This window comes from Gossypium hirsutum, chromosome A03, assembly GCF_007990345.1.
Source record: "Gossypium hirsutum isolate 1008001.06 chromosome A03, Gossypium_hirsutum_v2.1, whole genome shotgun sequence".
Classification (NCBI taxonomy): domain Eukaryota; kingdom Viridiplantae; phylum Streptophyta; class Magnoliopsida; order Malvales; family Malvaceae; genus Gossypium; species Gossypium hirsutum.
In genome coordinates this window covers 74,246,437-74,263,907 of record NC_053426.1, presented here as the reverse complement: position 1 = coordinate 74,263,907, position 17,471 = coordinate 74,246,437, and the positions used below count along the sequence as shown (strand labels likewise).

The window sequence follows — 17,471 nt, the reverse complement described above, 5'->3', positions numbered from 1 at the left end:
TAAATCAAAAATAATAAAATCAAAATAAATAATTAACCAATGTCCATTTACAAAACTCCGGGCCCATAAAAGAACCCAAAACCAAAAATAAACAAACAAAAAAAACCCAAAACGATAAAAGTCAATGACCCAATTACATAAAATCCAACCCAAACATTAAAATACAAGCCCAAATAAACTAAACCCGAGACCCAAAATGACCCGAAAAAGGCCCAAACACCAGAAACCCTAGAGGTTTCTGGAAAACACCAGCAGCTAGCCAGGATCGGGCTCCCTACGAATAGTCCCATGCACGGCCTCCTTCATGCGCGCCTCCCTTCGTTCCTCTGTACGGCTGCTCCTGCAAAAGAACACACGAGAAGAAGCAGAATAACGGAGTACACAAATGACAGCAGGAAAATATTTTTATTTTTTGCTATTTATTCTGTAAATTTGGCTATAAAAAGCCCTCGCTTGTACTTGAAAATCTTACGTATACTGAAATATAGAAAAGGGCTACCAAAATTAAAAAGGTGATTCCTAAGTCCAAATTCTGGATGCTTTTTTTTTTATTTTGTTTTTCCCGATTTTGTCTTTTAATATTTCGTTTTTTGCATTAGAAAACAAAAAAGAAAAAGAAAAGAAATTTTACCTAAAGAAAGAGCCACGAATTTTGTTTCGCTTCGTCAAAATCGAGGTTGGAAAGGAATCGTGAGGCTATGAAATATCCCCTAAAATTTAAAGGCGTTGATCGCCCCTTAGGGAGGATCGGCGCTTGAAGGAGTGAGTTTAAGGCTTGACGATTGAAGAGAAAAAGGCTAGGGTTGCATTATTGGTTCTGCTAAATGAAGGCATGGTTTGGCCTTTTTAAGGAAGTAGAAACGGTGCCGTTTAAACCAATTTTAATGGTTTAAAAAAGATATCGTTTGGAAGCCATGCTCGATGACCCAATCCAGTGCCCTCAGGATCCGCGCGTTTGTTGCGGTAAATGGCAATTTGTACATTTAGTCCCTTCCTTTCGCACTAGTGTTTGATTAAGCTTATTCCAAATTTCTTCGATTTTTAATTATCCCTAGAATTTGCACATTGTTTCAATTTAACCCAAGCCTCAACAAAACGTTTTGGGATCTGGAATATTTCCAGCTTTGGTCCTTGAGCATTCGCATGCATGGCGCGCTGGTCCTTTTTTTATTTCAATGGTCTATTTTATTTATAAATTATCCCTCTTATTTTAATTCAATTATAATTGAGTTTTCTATTTATATAACTTATTATTTTAAAATCCATTTAATATTTTTATATATGTGTTAATCTATTTTAATAATTTTGCTTTGTTTTTATTTGTATAATTATTTTGAAGTTTTTTATCATATTATTTAAACGTTTTGTATAATGTCTCATTTAAATATTTTTGTGTTTATCTATACATATATTATTTTAATGGAGTTTTCTATTTAAAATACTTATTGTTTTAAAATTCACTTAATATTTTTATGTGTATATGAAGCTATTTTAGGAACTTCATTTTTGTGGTTATAAAATTATTATTTCAGAATTCTTCTTTATATTATATTATTTTAATATGTTATATAGTATCTCATTTAAATACTTTTATGTATATTTGTACATATATAATTATAGATTACTTTAATCTTATATGCACTATTAATTCCATGTTATTTTTACATATACTTATTTTTAAAGTTATTTATATATATATATGTATATGTCTTTTAAATCTATTATATACATAATTGGTTTTCTAAGATCATATTTTATTATGTATTTTTACTATCCATTCATATTTTATGTATTATTTAAATTTTCCTTCATTGTGTGTATATTGTCAAAAAAAAATTTATAAATATATTTTTTTTAACATTTGACATATTATTTGATTTAAATGTCTTCTTTTTGCAACATCAATTTTTTTTAAAAAAATTATATATATGTTCTTTATTTTTCTTATAAATTATTTCAAGTTCTAGCATATGTTATTTGCTCATTAATCCATCATTTTTAGAAATTATTTTTGTATCGTATTGGTTTTATATTGTTTGGTATCTCATGTGTTAATTGTCTTTATATTATTTCATGTATATTTGCTACACCACATTTACTCGTTTTTATGTATTGTTAAATCAGTTGTTGTTCACCCATGCTTGTGAATTTGGTTATATTTTGGGTTAATTGTTTGTTTGGTTAATTGGTTAAGTAAGGTTATGTTATTTTCGTTCGCCAAGTATTGTATTTTATGCATGTATATTATCCCATGATTTTTATTTTTCTTTTGGTTAACAAAATGTTGCTTCATGATTTTCAACTCTTTAAAATCAATTATTCCATTTTATTTCAAATAAAATTAAGATGTTTTGAGCTAGTTTACAATGGTTTATTTAAAAATTTTCAAATAAGGCAATGTCCAATATTTGGAAATTCGAAGAATCGTGCCCTACCGTGCTGGGTTTCGATTCTTCGTTGGACTAAATAATTGAACATCCTTTTTGTAATTTTCAACCTAAGAGCTTTTGGAAGTCAAAAATCAATCGTGTTTTCAAAGGTATAAAGGATCATGTCCTATCGTGCTGGATGTGATGCTGTATACCTTTGAAACGAGAGAGTTTTGATGACCAACTTGAACCACTCAAATGTTTTAAAAGGAAGCATATTTCAATTTTTTTTTAAAAACCCTAAACATGAGGACATCACTTAATCAATCTAGTACCAGTTTTTGGGCGTAGTGAGGGTGCAAACCCTTCCTCATACGTAACCGGCTCCTAAACCCATTTTTAAATTTACGTGGACCAAAATTGATTTAAATGAAACAAAATATTTTATTAGGTGATCCAATCACACCTACACAAAAAGATTGGTGGCGACTCTACACTTTGTTTTAAAAGTCGATTCCCCTTTTTTTCAAATATAAAAATAGTTTCGACAATAATAAATAAAATGAAAACAAATTAATAAAATAAAAACGAAAGTGGAAATTGAGAGAAGAGGGCATGCAAATTAAAAAGGAAAGAAAAGAAAGAAAGAAAAGAAGAGAAAGAACACACGGCTAAGGGACCTAAGGGTTCAAATCTAATTTGCAAACGTTGTTCCGAAATCCTCAAGTAAGAAGTGGAAAGCCAAGGTCGACGTCGAGTAGCTCGGGATATACAGTTTGTATTTTTATAATCTAAACTATTTAAAAACGTTACTTTTATACATTACATTATAAGTAAGTATATATATATAATTATTCCTTTGAAACAAGTTCGTGATATGTGAATTTGAATTGAATGATTATTAGTGACAATGTATTAAATTTCATAGTTATAAAATAAAATATTGTATATTGTATATTGTATGGGATATTGGATTTTATATGAAAATGAGATGGTTGGAATCCATGTGTCTAAATCCAAGTCACGTTAATAAAGGAAGTAAACAGTAAACTCGAGATAATGCCTTAAGATGGTAATGATTTGAAAATGGCAATGCTATTGAATAGCAAGTGTGATAGAATGAAGTGAAATATAGAATGAAATATGAATTAGGAACTAAAGTAGTCAATGGATATGTATTTAAGGAATGATGTTTAATTAAATATGAAATGAATTGAACTATGATTGAGACAATATTGCATAATATCATTTATTATAACTTGAGCATGTAATTGTATTGTATTTTACTTTTATGTTCAGATTATAGAAATACCACTAAGTTATACTCAGCGTGCGGTTTTGTTTTTTGTGCGCAGGTTAGGTACTTTCAGCTTATCATCGACACATCATCCAACAACAAATCCCGAGCTCAAGTGTGGTGATGTTTAAATTGTACTGGCATGTACCTAAGAAGTCTTTGTTTGAGGTTGTTTATAATGTGATAATGTTTTGGTTTTCTAGTGCAAGGATGATTATGTGTATATATGGTAGTGGTTGAGGCTATGTTGGTATAATAGCTTAGCTTAATGGTTTGGTATGTGTTAGATTTAAAGTTTAGTAGCTTAAGTAGCTAAATGTTAGTCCAATTATGGAAAATTTTGGTATGAACGAAAGCTTTGAATGGTTGAAGCTTTGTTAGTTTGTTTGATGATATAGAATATGGTACCAATGAGGGTACATTGGTTAGGCATATTAGATGATTGATTTGGCCTATTTTGAACATGTTAATTGTGTTTTGAATAGGTCAAATGGTTGGTAATTGAGTTGCTTAGTGCGCAAGTAAGTATGAATTGTTAAACTTGAGTTTTAAGGTACATTTAGGTACACACGGTCTGTCATACGACCGTGGGTCACACACGGGCGTATGCCCTAAACGTGTTGTAAAACAGTATAAGTGTAGTTCTCATACGGGTTGGGACACGGCTCTGTGTCTCAAGTCAATGAGTTACACAAACAGAGACATGGGTTGGGACACGGCCATATGTCCCAAATTTGAAAGTCACGCGTTCTGGGGCGTTCCACAAGACCATGTGACCTCTGTTTTTAGGTATTTTTGAAATTCACCTTAAACTTCCAAAATTATTTTAAATTAGCCCCTGTTTGTTTTTAGACTATTTTTAGGGTCCTGCAAACTTGTATTAAGGACTGTAAAAGTATTTTTACTCTAATTTGGAATGAAATAGCAAACCTAAATTAGGTGAAGTAGGTCATTCTACTAATATTACCAAAAGTAAATAGACAGAGTATAGACCAATACTATGATGCAAATCATTGGAATAGTTTTGTTATGTATCCAACTTTTAGCATTCAATAGGGGAAAAATAGTATTAAGAGTGTAGACAGTGGAAGACCAAGTTTAGCTTTGCATAGCATGGTTCCTTATTCAATTGTATAAAACATTATTATGAAAATATTTTATTGGCATGATCTTCCACTGTATAATATATTGTTGTTAATAGTTAGCTTACACTGTGGATTATTATGTTAATAAATGTCGTGATTGGTTAGTAACGTCGAAAACCTAATCTGACGATGAAGAGGGATTAGGAGTGTTACAATAAACATTACAAAAATACATATAAATATATTGTATGAACTTACCAGGTGATAACAACAATAAAAGAAATGCCAAGGGCTAATCTATTATTTTCTTTTTTCCTCGGTTATCTACTGGTTGATTCATTTCTTGATATGCAAGGGCCAATTGTTTAGAAGGGTTTGAATCTTTTCTTTCTCTTAACAATGGTAAAGAAATGGTGGGAAAGAAAAATGGCAAAGATGACAACTTTTTGTTTATATTTTATTAACTTTTAACTTGTTATTTTTAGTACATTTTAACAAAATTTTATTAAAACAAAAGCACTTAACTGTCCACTACAAACAACTATGACGTAATTTCCATTTAAAACGACTCCATTATGCTATTATACTGATTCAGCAGATAAATTAATAGTAACTAACTTTTGTAGTTTTTTATAATTTAATCTTTGTATATTAATTAACCAACTAATCACTAAAATTTTCAGACTAGAATTCAATATAACTTTTTTATAGACTCGTAAATATTAATAAATAATATCTTTAGACTCAATCATCGAAAAATAGGATTCCAAACCCACCATTTCTGGTATCACAAAAAATGGGTTGTTACACTTACAAAAGGTAATAATAAAACTTTGCTTCCAGATGTACGATGGGAGGCTTACGGAAGGTATTAATAAAACCCTTCTCCCAAACGTGTGAGAGGAGGCTTACGGAAGGTAATAATAAAACCTTTCTCCTAGATGCGTAGGGGGAAGCTTACGGAAGGTAATAACAAAACCTTACTCCCAAATGTATTGAGAGAGGCTTAGGGAAGTAATAATAAAACTTTGCTCCCAAACGCATAGGGGGAGACTAACAAAAGGTAATAATAAAACTCATTATTGGCCTGCCAAAAATATTTATGCTGCCGAATGGTCTACTATTAAGAAATCTACCATCTTCGTGATTGTGTGTTCTACATTGCCTAATACCACCGAAAGGGTAATAAAACCCTTAATTATGATTGGCTGATTAGAAAAACCATATATTGAGCCGAATTTTGTTCTTGTCACATATTTGAGACCCATTTTATGGATGTTTTAGTTGCTAAAATGTCTATAAAGCTCCTCGTGTCCATGAGGATTCTATTTACCTGGAAGAATGAAATGGTGGCAAAAATAATAAGAGGATCATTCCCTTCCAAGTCTAGGATTTCCCATTCGTTTAATTCTAAAAACCTCAAACACTAAAAGAATGATCTAGGCTTCTTGACTGATGTTGAAATAAATAAGATATTAAGCTGGTAGGTTTTTCACTTGGTGTTTGAACTAGCCCATACTTTATTCACTCTGATGAAAACATCAACAATTCTATGTATAGGTTGTTTTCCTTTTATCCTTAAATCAATTATTAAAAGGTTTTTCTTTTTGGTCAGTCTTATTCAATGGATAAACATCTCTATAACATATTATTGTATATATCCTTTTTGGATGATATCTTCTATTGCATCCTTGAGCTGAATATTTCGATTCGTAGTATGACCTCCCACATTGTGGTAATGACAGTGAAAAGACAAATCATCTTGATGAGGGTTGAAAGGCATGGTTGGTGGCTTTGATAGAATTCATTGATACTTGATTTGCTCAAATATGGTAGCAAGAGAGCAATTAAGTTGATGTTATGCGCGATACTGGTTATATGGGACTCGTTCTCGCTGATGTTGGTTAGGGCAGTTGTCTGTCACGGGTCCTGGATGACGTGTTGGACCTAATGTATTAACCATCTGCCTATCCCTTTGTTATAGTGAGTTATACCGCTAGAACCATGTTTCACCAACTAGAGGGAAAGTTCACTGCCGTGGTTGATGTTCATAAGTTATTGTTGGATGATGATGTGGAGGGGAGAAATATTTAATAAAGGGTTAAGTTTGGGTTGCTTTGGTTGTTTCCTTAGCTTGATGAATTCCCATCTTATTACCTTCTGTGAAGCGATGGGCCATTTCATTAAGCTGAGATAACTTTTCTATAAGGTTATCAATGAGGTGAAATTGGAGAAATTTGTAAGTGGTACTTACCAAGAAAGCTTGGATGGTTAGAGCATCATAAACACCCTTGGTTATCATAATTGTAGCATTAAATCTTGTCATGAAATTACAGAAGGGTTCATTTTCTTTTTTTCGAATGGACATGAGGTAAGCTAGGATTATTGTGAGGTTTTGTTGGCGAAGAATCTGCTCATGAATAACCCAATCAATTGATTAAAATTATTTATAGATCTTGGAGGAATCTATAGGTACTTTTGTTAGGATATGCTAGAAAGGGTCATAGAGAAAGCTCTACATTTCATAGCATCTGAGGCTCCAGGAATGTTCATGTGGTTGTTGTGGTGGGCTAGGTTATCTTCCGGGTCTCCAATACTAGCGCGAGTTAACTTAGGAAACTTGAAAGAGGTAGACAAGTTATGTGTCAACAAGGAAGGGGCTAAAAGTTCGTTAGCATAGCCCCAAGAAACTTCATCAGATTTAAAGCCTTTAACCTCTTGTAAAAATTCTACTCGAAACGGTGCAATTTATTACTCAACAAGAATGGTTTTGTTTTAGGGTTATCGACCGGGTTGAGGATCTTGTAAAATCTCATCATCATTACGTCTTTTATTATCCTTACAAACAATTGATTGTGTTATATCTTTTGGTTCTACTGGAGGGGTAATTCACCCTTTTTGATAACATCTTTTGCCACGTGCAACTTCGCGATTAGTTGCTCATTGTAGGCATTTTGTTGATCTAGCAGACACTGACGTTCTTGTTAGGGGTGAGCAAAACTCAATTTGATTCGAAAAAATAAAATCGAGTTATTTAAATTATTCGAGTAAACTCGAATATGTAATTCGAGTTTCGAGTTCGAATCGAGTTAAATTTTATAATTCGAATAACTCAAATAATTCGAATAAGATATTGGTATAAATACCCTTTTGGTCCCTATCAAGTTTGAAAATAAGCAAATTGGTGTCTCTCAATAAAAATTATAAAGTAATTTAAAATGATTTTAAAAAATTCAAAATATTTATAAAAATTCTAAAATTTATATATTTTTTAAAAAATAGTAATGGTATGGGTTGTGGGCAGAGACCACTAGGTAGAGGTGCTGGCCAGACTGAGGCAAGACAACTTGTGCTGGTATATACGACACGACGCCGAGAGGATAAAGATGCTCCTGATTTCATCATCAGAACATTACTCCTATTTGATGTGCCTTATACTGCTTTGATAGACATATGTTCTACTCACTCCTATGTAGCTAGCATTATATCTAAAAACTTGAAAATTTCTATTAAGAGTACTTCTAGTGAGGTCACTGTACTAAGTCTATTGGGGTAGTCTGTTCGGGTTAGTAAACTATATAGGGATGTTCCGTTAGTGGTACAAAGGGCTCTTTTTCTGGTAAATCTGATTGAGCTTCCGTTTAAGGAGTTCGATTTAATTCTTGGTATGGACTGATTGGTTGAGCACCGAGTCAGTTTAGCTTGCGTATCTAAGAGGGTCGTTCTGAGGACCAAGGATGATATAGAGGTCGTTGTGATTGGTGAGCGCCGAGACTATTTGTCCAATATGATCTCTACTCTTATGGGTAAAAAACTGGTTTGAAAAGGGTGTGAGGTGTACTTGGCTTACGTCAGTGTTTCTGATTCTAGGGACTTTTCTGTTGGGATATCATAATAGTGAGGGATTTTTTTTAATGTCTTTCTTGGGGAGTTACCGGGTTTACCTCTGAATCGGGAAGTTGAGTTCAAAATTTAGCTTCTATCAAGTACAGCTCCGGTGTTTATCGCTCCATATCGTATGGTATCGAAGGAGCTTACAAAGCTTAAAGCTTCACTACAAGAGCTTCTGGATCGTGGTTTTATCCGTCTAAATGTGTCTCCGTGAGGGCACCAATTCTGTTTTTTAAGAAGAAAGATGGGACCATGAGGATATGCATAAATTATCGACAATTGAATAAGTTAACTGTGAAGAATAAGTATCCATTTTCGAGGATCGATGACTTGTTTGATCAGTTCCAAGGGGTTTCAGTGTTCTCTAATATAGATTTTCGTTCTGGGTATCATCAATTGAGGGTTAAGAAAGCTGATTTTCATAAGACTACATTTAGGACTCATTATGGACATTACGAGTTCCTAGTTATGCCTTTTGGTCTAACGAATGCTCGGCTGCATTCATAGGTCTGATGAACCGAGTCTTTCAGTCATATCTAGATTAGTTCGTCGTGGTTTTGATCGATGATATTCTGGTGTACTCTAAGATCGATGATGAACATGATGAGGATTTTAGAGTAGTACTTCAGATTCTACATGAGAAACAACTTTACGCTAAGTTGAACAAGTATAAGTTTTGGTTGTGTGAAATGACTTTTCTGAGGCATGTGGTTTCTGTTGAGGAGATCCGTATTGATCCAAGGAATATAAGGTTGTGCTAGATTGGAAACAGCCTAAAAACATATCTAAAAACTATAGTTTTCTGGGTTTGGCGAGATATTATCAGTGGTTTGACGAGAGGTTCTCTCTGATTGTAGCTCTTTTGACTAAGTTTCTGTGTAAGGGTGTTCCATTTATCTAGATTGATGCGCAACAATCGAGCTTCGAAAAGCTGAAGTCTCTTTTGACTCAGGCTCCTGTTCTGATACAGCTTGAATTTGGTAAAGAGTTTGTGGCCTACAGTGATGCATCGCATGTCAGTTTGGGATGTGTATTGATGTAAAATGGTAAGGTTATGGCTTATTTATCCTGTCAGCTCAAGCCATACGAAGGAAACTATTCGATGCATAATCTCGAGTTGGCTGCTGTAATCTTTGCATTGAAAATCTAGATGCACTATCTTTATGGTGAAAGGTGTATTATCTACACTGATCACAAGAGCCTCAAGTATCTCCTTACTCAAAATGAGTTGAATCTTAGATAGCATCGATGGATTGAGCTGCTTAAAGATTATGACTGCACGATAGAGTATCATCCTGGTAAGGCCAACGTGGTGGCCGATACTCTAAGTCGTAAGGCGATGACGGATTTAAGAACAATGTTCACTCGACTTAGCTTGTTTGATAATGAGAGTCTGTTAGCAAAGTTGCAAGTTAAGTCGACTTGGATTGATCAGATTCGAGATAAGTAGTTAGGGGATGAGTCTTTAGGTTTGCAGTTTCGTTAGATTGAGAGTGGCAGTATTTCAGATTTTGGGTTGAATAATAATGGGGTGCTATGTTTTCGAGGTCAGATTTGTGTGCTGAATGATTCAGATTTGAGACAGTCGATTATGAGGGAGGCATATAGTAGCCATTATGCTATGCATTCCAGTAGTAATAAAATGTATCACATTCTTCGTGAATTGTATTGGTGGCTGAGATTGAAGCGCGAAGTTACTAATTTCGTAGCTTGTTGTCTGACGTATCAGCAAGTTAAGACTAAGCACCAATTACTTTCGGGTTTGCTACAACCATTAAGATTCCTTTTTGGAAGTGAGAATGAGTGATTATAGACTTCGTTAGTGGGTTTCCCTTGACACCCACTAAGAAAGATTCTGTTTGGGTCATCGAGGATCGATTAACTAAGTTTGCTCACTTCATTCCGATTTAAACTGACTTTTCTCTGCTGAAGCTAGCGAAGCTCTATATCTCTGAAATTGTAAGACTGCATGAGGTTCCTGTTTCAATTATTTCTTATAGAGATCCTCGCTTCACTTCTCAGTTCTGGAAGAAGTTGCATGAGGCTCTGAGTTCGAGATTGGACTTCAGTACTTCGTTCTATCCTCAGACCCATGGTCAATTTGAGAGGGTGATTCAAATACTGGAGGATATACTTCAGAGTTACGTCTTAGATTTCTAGGGTATTTGGGAAGATTATCTATCACTAGCTGAGTTCGCCTACAATAACAGTTTCCAGGCTAGCATTCAGATAGCACCGTACGAGGCTTTGTATGGTTGTAAGTGTCGCACTCCACTATGTTGGACTGAGTTGGATGAACGTTAGGTTTTAGATCCTGAGTTGGTTTCTAAGACCGAAGACAAGGTTAAATTGATTTGAGATCATCTAAAAGTGGCTTCTAATAGACATAATTCTTATGCAGATCTGAAGAGACGTGATATAGAATACTCTGTGGGGGATTGTGTTTCTTAAGGTTTATTCATGGTAAAAAGTTTTGAGATTCGGTTGTAAGGGCAAGTTGAGACCCAGGTTTATTTGACCATATCGGATTCTGAAGCATGTGGAACCGGTCGCTTATCAATTGGAGTTACCTCTAGAGTTAGACCGCATTCACGATGTTTCATGTTTCAGCATTGAGACTGTACCGGACTTGACTTTTAAGGAGGAGTCGATTTAGATTCTGGATCAAGATGTTAAGGTTTTAAAGAGGAAGTTCATACCACTAGTGAAGGTTCTGTGGCAGAATCATGGTACTGAGGGGGTCATGTGGGAACCTGAAGACTCGATGCGTCAGCAGTATCCTCATCTGTTCAGATCAGGTAAATTTTGAGGTCAAAATTTCTTTTAGGGAGTAAAGTTGTAATGCCCTAAATAATTCATTTCCGCTTCTGTAAATATCTGACACAAATATTTGTCTGCTTCAATGGTTAAGTGTTCTATATGTGTTTGAGGGGCCTTAGGCTCAAGTCTCACCTTTGCTAAATTTTGGTATTTTTTCGAATTAAGTCTTACCTTTGTTCAGTGGGCTTATATTAAATTGCCTATAAACTCATATCAAAATAAGCCTACTGGTTCAAGTGGTAATGGAGTTAATGTGTTGGAGGTCTTGTGCTCGAATCCCTGCGTAAGCGTGGATGTATATTTTTGCTAGGTTGACTGATAATGTTTCGGTTGAACTGAGATTCTGAGGAGGTTGGGAGATAATAGGAGAAAAATAAGGGATTATGGATATTTTAATTTTTATCAAACCTTTTTTCAAAAATTTTCTCTACCTAGGAAAAGAACTGACGTTATTTCACTTTGTCTTCTTTGACTCTGCCATTTTTTTCTTTTGTTTCCTCCATTCGATTTCGTTTTCCTTTTTGTCTGCCATCATACCCTTGTTCTCTACTGTCATACCCTTGTTCTCGTTATATTTTTTTTCGTCGCACGTTTCTGGTAAGTGAGGCTTTGTTATTCTGTAACTTGTGTTTTTCCAAAAATTTTGATTGGAGTTATACTGTTGTTTTGGCAGTAATGAACCGGGAAGATCGTGATTTTTTTTCTGAAATCGTAGTCAATTGTTTGAAGTGTTGGGGTAAGTAATAATCGCTTGATTTGAGCTATTGTTGGTTTCAAGTTTTTGATTTAATCGTGTTTTAAGACTGATTTTGAGCATTGGTATGTCAATTCTTAGGTTTTGGAGGGTTCGTGGTTGCTATAGTGTCTAAAACAAACCAGGTATGTATCCGAAACATAGAAAATGAGGTTTCGACAAAAGCCAAAAAAACTACATTGTCAACACCACACGAGCGTATGGTCGCTTGTGTAGATGGTTGTGTACGAGATATGGCAGTGTGAATGACGTAGGCATGGCCGTGCGTAAGATACAACCGTATGATGGCTCGAGTGTGGTCATGTAGGCCACACGGGTAAGGCCAAGTTGGGCCTATGGGCCACACGAGCATTTGGGCCCACATAGGCGTGTGAGTTTCTGAGCCAGGCCGTGTGGGCTATACGGGCAAGGCCAAATATGGGCATGTGGGCCCACATGTGTGGGTCTATAATTATGAGATTTTCTCTAGGGCCGCACAGGTCATCTCGATCGATAGTGGGCCTACTATAGGGCCGGTAAGGGCTAATTAAACCTTAATTTGTATGCTATGATATTCTGATAGATTGATCAGTATAGGATATTGAACGTATGCCAGACTGTATTGTTATACGTATGTCTAATATCTGTATATATGCACATTGAGCGTGTTAAATCTGTCATATCTGTATCTATTTTCTGCATCTGTTATTTGGGTGGGATTTGTATATGAGGAGGAAGTATTATGTGCAGTGTTAATCGCCTTTATTCTAGCAGCTTGACTGCATATTATCTGATATGTGTCTTGAGGGCACAATGTCGTGTATAGGGTTGGCTGGGTGTTTTAAACCCCACATGGTGTGATAGGATGGTCGAAGATGGTGTGTAAAGGATGGTGGTAGGAATTATGCATATCTGCTTTCGTAATTTGAATCTGGATTTGATTCTGAAACTGAAACTGTATTTGTTTCTGACTGTGTGTTTAATTCTGTTTGTTTACGTGCTTAATTCTGTTGGGTTACACATTGAGTTTTCGTAAACTCACATCTGTTGTCTGTTTTGTTAGGTAATCCACAAACTTAGGCGGATCGGTGCGTTAGGGACTCAACAGTGACCACTTGACCGTAAACTATTTAAAGTTTTTAGTTTTTGGTTTTATTTACGATTTTGGTTTTATTTTGAGAGTTGTAATTTCTGGGACTCTCTGGACTGCATGGTTTTGGACTGTTGGTTTTGGATAATTTGTTAAATTGCACGCTACGATAAAAGGTGTTATGATAACGACGATTTTACACAAACAAAGTTTTTCTAAAAAAAATACAAATCGGGTTTTTAGAAAGGTATCGGCTTTGTTAAACTTCCGTTGTAAATAAGTTTTGGCAAAAGAGACAATTAATTAACGTTTTTGGTTATGCTTATAATAGACTGAGAGGATTTAACATAACAACTCTGTTTTCAAAACCTATTTCTTGTGACATCTTCGGATTCGGCCATTGCATCTAGGCCAGGTTTGGGGTGTTACAAAATTAGTAATGAAAAAATTACATTTTCCCCCCTAAATGATATAATTTTAATTTAATCATTTAAAAATTATAAAAATATAGACTATTAAAATAACAAAAATACATTTTCACTATCATAAAAATATATAATTTAATTCGACTCTCCCAAAAAATGTCTAGTCTCGCCTCTGCTTCCCAGGAAACCCTTCATATTATTTCAGTTAATAATTGTGGTAAATAATTTTTTTTCCAGGGTAAAAAACCCTATTCCTAATTCATGAGCCTAAAAACATATTATTTCAGTTAATAATTGTGGTAAATAATTTTTTTTCCAGGGTAAAAAACCCTATCACTATCATAAAAATATATAATTTAATTCGACTCTCCCAAAAAATGTCTAGTCTCGCCTCTGCTTTCCAGGAAACCCTTCATATTATTTCAGTTAATAATTGTGGTAAATAATTTTTTTCCAGGGTAAAAAACCCTATTCCTAATTCATGAGCCTAAAAACATATAATTTTCTTTTTTAAAAAATTAGTTATAAATGCCAAGGTATTCTCCCCGACTACTTAAGGACTGACTGATGTCCTCTTAGTACTCTACAGTGGCAGGGTTTCTGTGAGCTGACGTGACATCTTGTCCCCTTCCACGTCACCACCAACTAGCCGTTACCCTATTTTTCTACATATTGTCAGACCATTAATAAATATTTTCCCAATCCAAAAACAAATTAATAATAGAAAAAGAATTAGACCGCGATTTATGGACATGCAGTGGCTGCTCGCTATCTTTGCATTTAGACCCCCGACGTTAACGCCGTTAATCATGGGGTCATTTGAGTCACAATTATCAAAAGGCTATTAGTATTATAACTTAACTCCAAAGCCTCCGTCGAGAACGGTGTTACCCTTTCCCTTGGATCCTCTCTTCCACGGGCATGAATTATTTCATAAAGTTACTAAAAATTATATGCTTATTTAAATTTAAAAAAAAAACAAATTATCCTTTTGTTTTTGTTTTTTGGGTAACGTGCAGTGCATGGGAATCAACGGTCTTTTGCCAACTAAGCTTACTGGCGCATATTAGACGTTGCGAGTGTTGTTTTCCTTGAGAGGTTTATCCTTTTGCATGGGGATTATTATTATTATTAATTTTACTGCATGCATGAGGGGAACAATGGGATCTAATGTTAGATCCCAAGGTACATAGGGCATGAACTGGTTGCAGCATACGGTGTATACCGTGCACGTGAACATCCCATTGATAATCACAGCCGTGGATCTCGTAGAGATTTCAATCCGACGGTTGAGATATAGTGATTTGACAGGGGTGATAAATGTAGGGGAAAACTCAAATTTTGCGTGTTGACTGGACAGGGCTGTAGCTAATCTATTTCTGAATCTGTGACTGTGTTGCACTCATACCGCAGTTAATCGCATTGGCCCAAATTTAAGGCAAACTTTTAATATTTTTGACTCTTCCAACTTTCACATTTTTTTTCATTAATTCCATTTTTGTTTGTTTTTCAATTAGTTTGGTTAACGGTCATTTCCTCTTTTATTTTTTGTCTGTTGAGGACCTTAACTCACATTACTTAAACACGCATCACGTTGGAACCACCATACACAAGTTTTGTAGCCCCTTAGCAACCCTTGCTAATAATTAATATATATATTTATCACAAGGGAAATGCATTTTATATGAGTGGTATGTAATATATATTTAGTCTAATGTGATATTTGTATTTTTTTCTCTAACATGATATTTGTATTTGATAAAATTTATATATTTTAGTACACAATTTTTTAGTATTTAATTCAGTTTTTAATGTTGATTTAATGAAAGTTATTTGTTAATATTATTATGCTTGAATTTTTTATGTTTTTGTTAAATTTATTAAATACAGTCAAATATATAATTTAATTGGAGTTTTAAAATCAATTTAATAAAATTTAATTACCAATATTATTTATCAATTATAATTTTTTATCAAATTAAACTTAAACCTCGAATTAAGGTGAGAAGTAAAAAACAAGTCAACAAACATGGGCATTTTAGTCATGAAAGGATTATTAAGTGGGGACTGGGAGACAAGAGATTCAGTTACCTGCCTCCTCAAAATGTCCAAAGAAAAAACCAACTCATTAAAATTAATAATAATTTTCTGCTTTTAGCTCCTGAGGGGATGTTTGCCTGGCCTCTTAAGAAAATTGAGCTTTTTCTATCCCTAAAAAACGACCCCGTAGAAGTGGGACACGTGTCATATGATCAAATTCCCTTCTTACCATATACTGCCACCTCATCCAATCGTATTTGACACGTGTCATAAGATTTGATTTTTATAATTAAGGTGGCAAAACAGTGAAAAGTGAAACAGCCATAGAATATTTTAATGGATAGCTTTCGGTGTCACTAATTAAAAGACTACGTAATTAAGTCAAGCATTGATTAATTTAAAATACACACTTCCCCACCTAACATTATTACTTTAATTCACAATCATTAACGTCTTTATTATAATAACTCCATTTTCTATATCAAACAAAACCTGTGAGGAGAAACATTATTATTTTTTTAATTACATTAATCACATACCCTGCTTTATAAAAGTATTATACTTTTTCGTAATTTCTTATCACCTCGTTGAAGTTCATCCTAATTTAATCAAAGTTTTAAATAACAGTGTAGTTTTAGTGTTAAAATAAGATGACATTCATAAGAAAATACTGCATTCTTTTATTACAATATTATTATTTAATTACCCATTATTCGAATTAAACTGTTGTACTCCTTTCTTTTTTATTAACAAAGACTAAATAGATTTGTTATTTTGTCAAAAAATAGTGACAATTTATTTATAGGACATTTTATTTTTTATTGAGTTCAAAATGTTTGCGATTATTATAAAGTTAATAAAAGCTTTCATTCTATACATTCAATTCGTGTTTTTTGAACATACATCAAAGTTAGCTAATGTTCGAGTATAATAAAGAAAATCATTTGATAGAAAGTTAAAAAACAACTTAGACTACTTTCCTAAAAGCACAAGTAAACATTTAGTAAAACTTTTATCATTATAAATATTATAAGAATCAATTTTAAGAAAAAAGGGGTTAAACTTTCGCTAACCAACCCAAAACTGCTATTTAGCATCAACAGTGGACGTGATTGAAAATCCAAATTATTAACAATGTGTGATATTTTGATACTATTACGTGTAATTGACTATCTTCATCATTTTTAAATATTTTTAATAATTTTATAAGTTTTTCTTTTAATAATTTTTATAATTTTTTAACCTTTTGAAAAAATAAGAATTTTTAAGGAAATATAATAATAATTTAATTTTTTATATTTTTTTCCATTTTAAATATTTTAATAAATTTAATAACTTTTTGCAATTTTTTTAAACCACATTTAAACTAAATCTGATAAATGGCTCTTCACATCTAGATGAACTTAAATATTCATTTGTCCAAATTCATTTTAGTTGTGTATTTTTAATATTTTTATGATTTTTAAATTTTTTAAAAATATATGTTAATGTAGCATACCATGTTAATATACTTATCCATGTGTCAGATCATATTAGTATATTTATTCATGTGTCATGCCATGTGTCAATTTTTCATTGCTTTTGTGAGCCATGCCAACATGTATTAATAGTTAAACTGGCCAACGATAATTTTTGTTTGCAAAAAGACTTAATTGATTTTTTCGCTTACGGCTCAATTGGTTACAATTTTTTTTTTCTAAAGATTCAAGTTAAATTTTGAA

At 33.5% G+C, this 17,471-nt stretch overlaps 1 long non-coding RNA gene across 1 annotated transcript; it reads right to left on the bottom strand.

Annotated features, from left to right (window-relative positions):
• Window positions 1-994, bottom strand: LOC107886303 (uncharacterized). The gene is made up of 2 exons (XR_001680707.2): window positions 632-994; window positions 1-340 (listed from the first exon to the last, which is right to left on the bottom strand). It is a non-coding gene; the product is annotated as an uncharacterized lncRNA (long non-coding RNA).
• Between the last annotated feature and the right edge of the window lie 16,477 nt (window positions 995-17,471).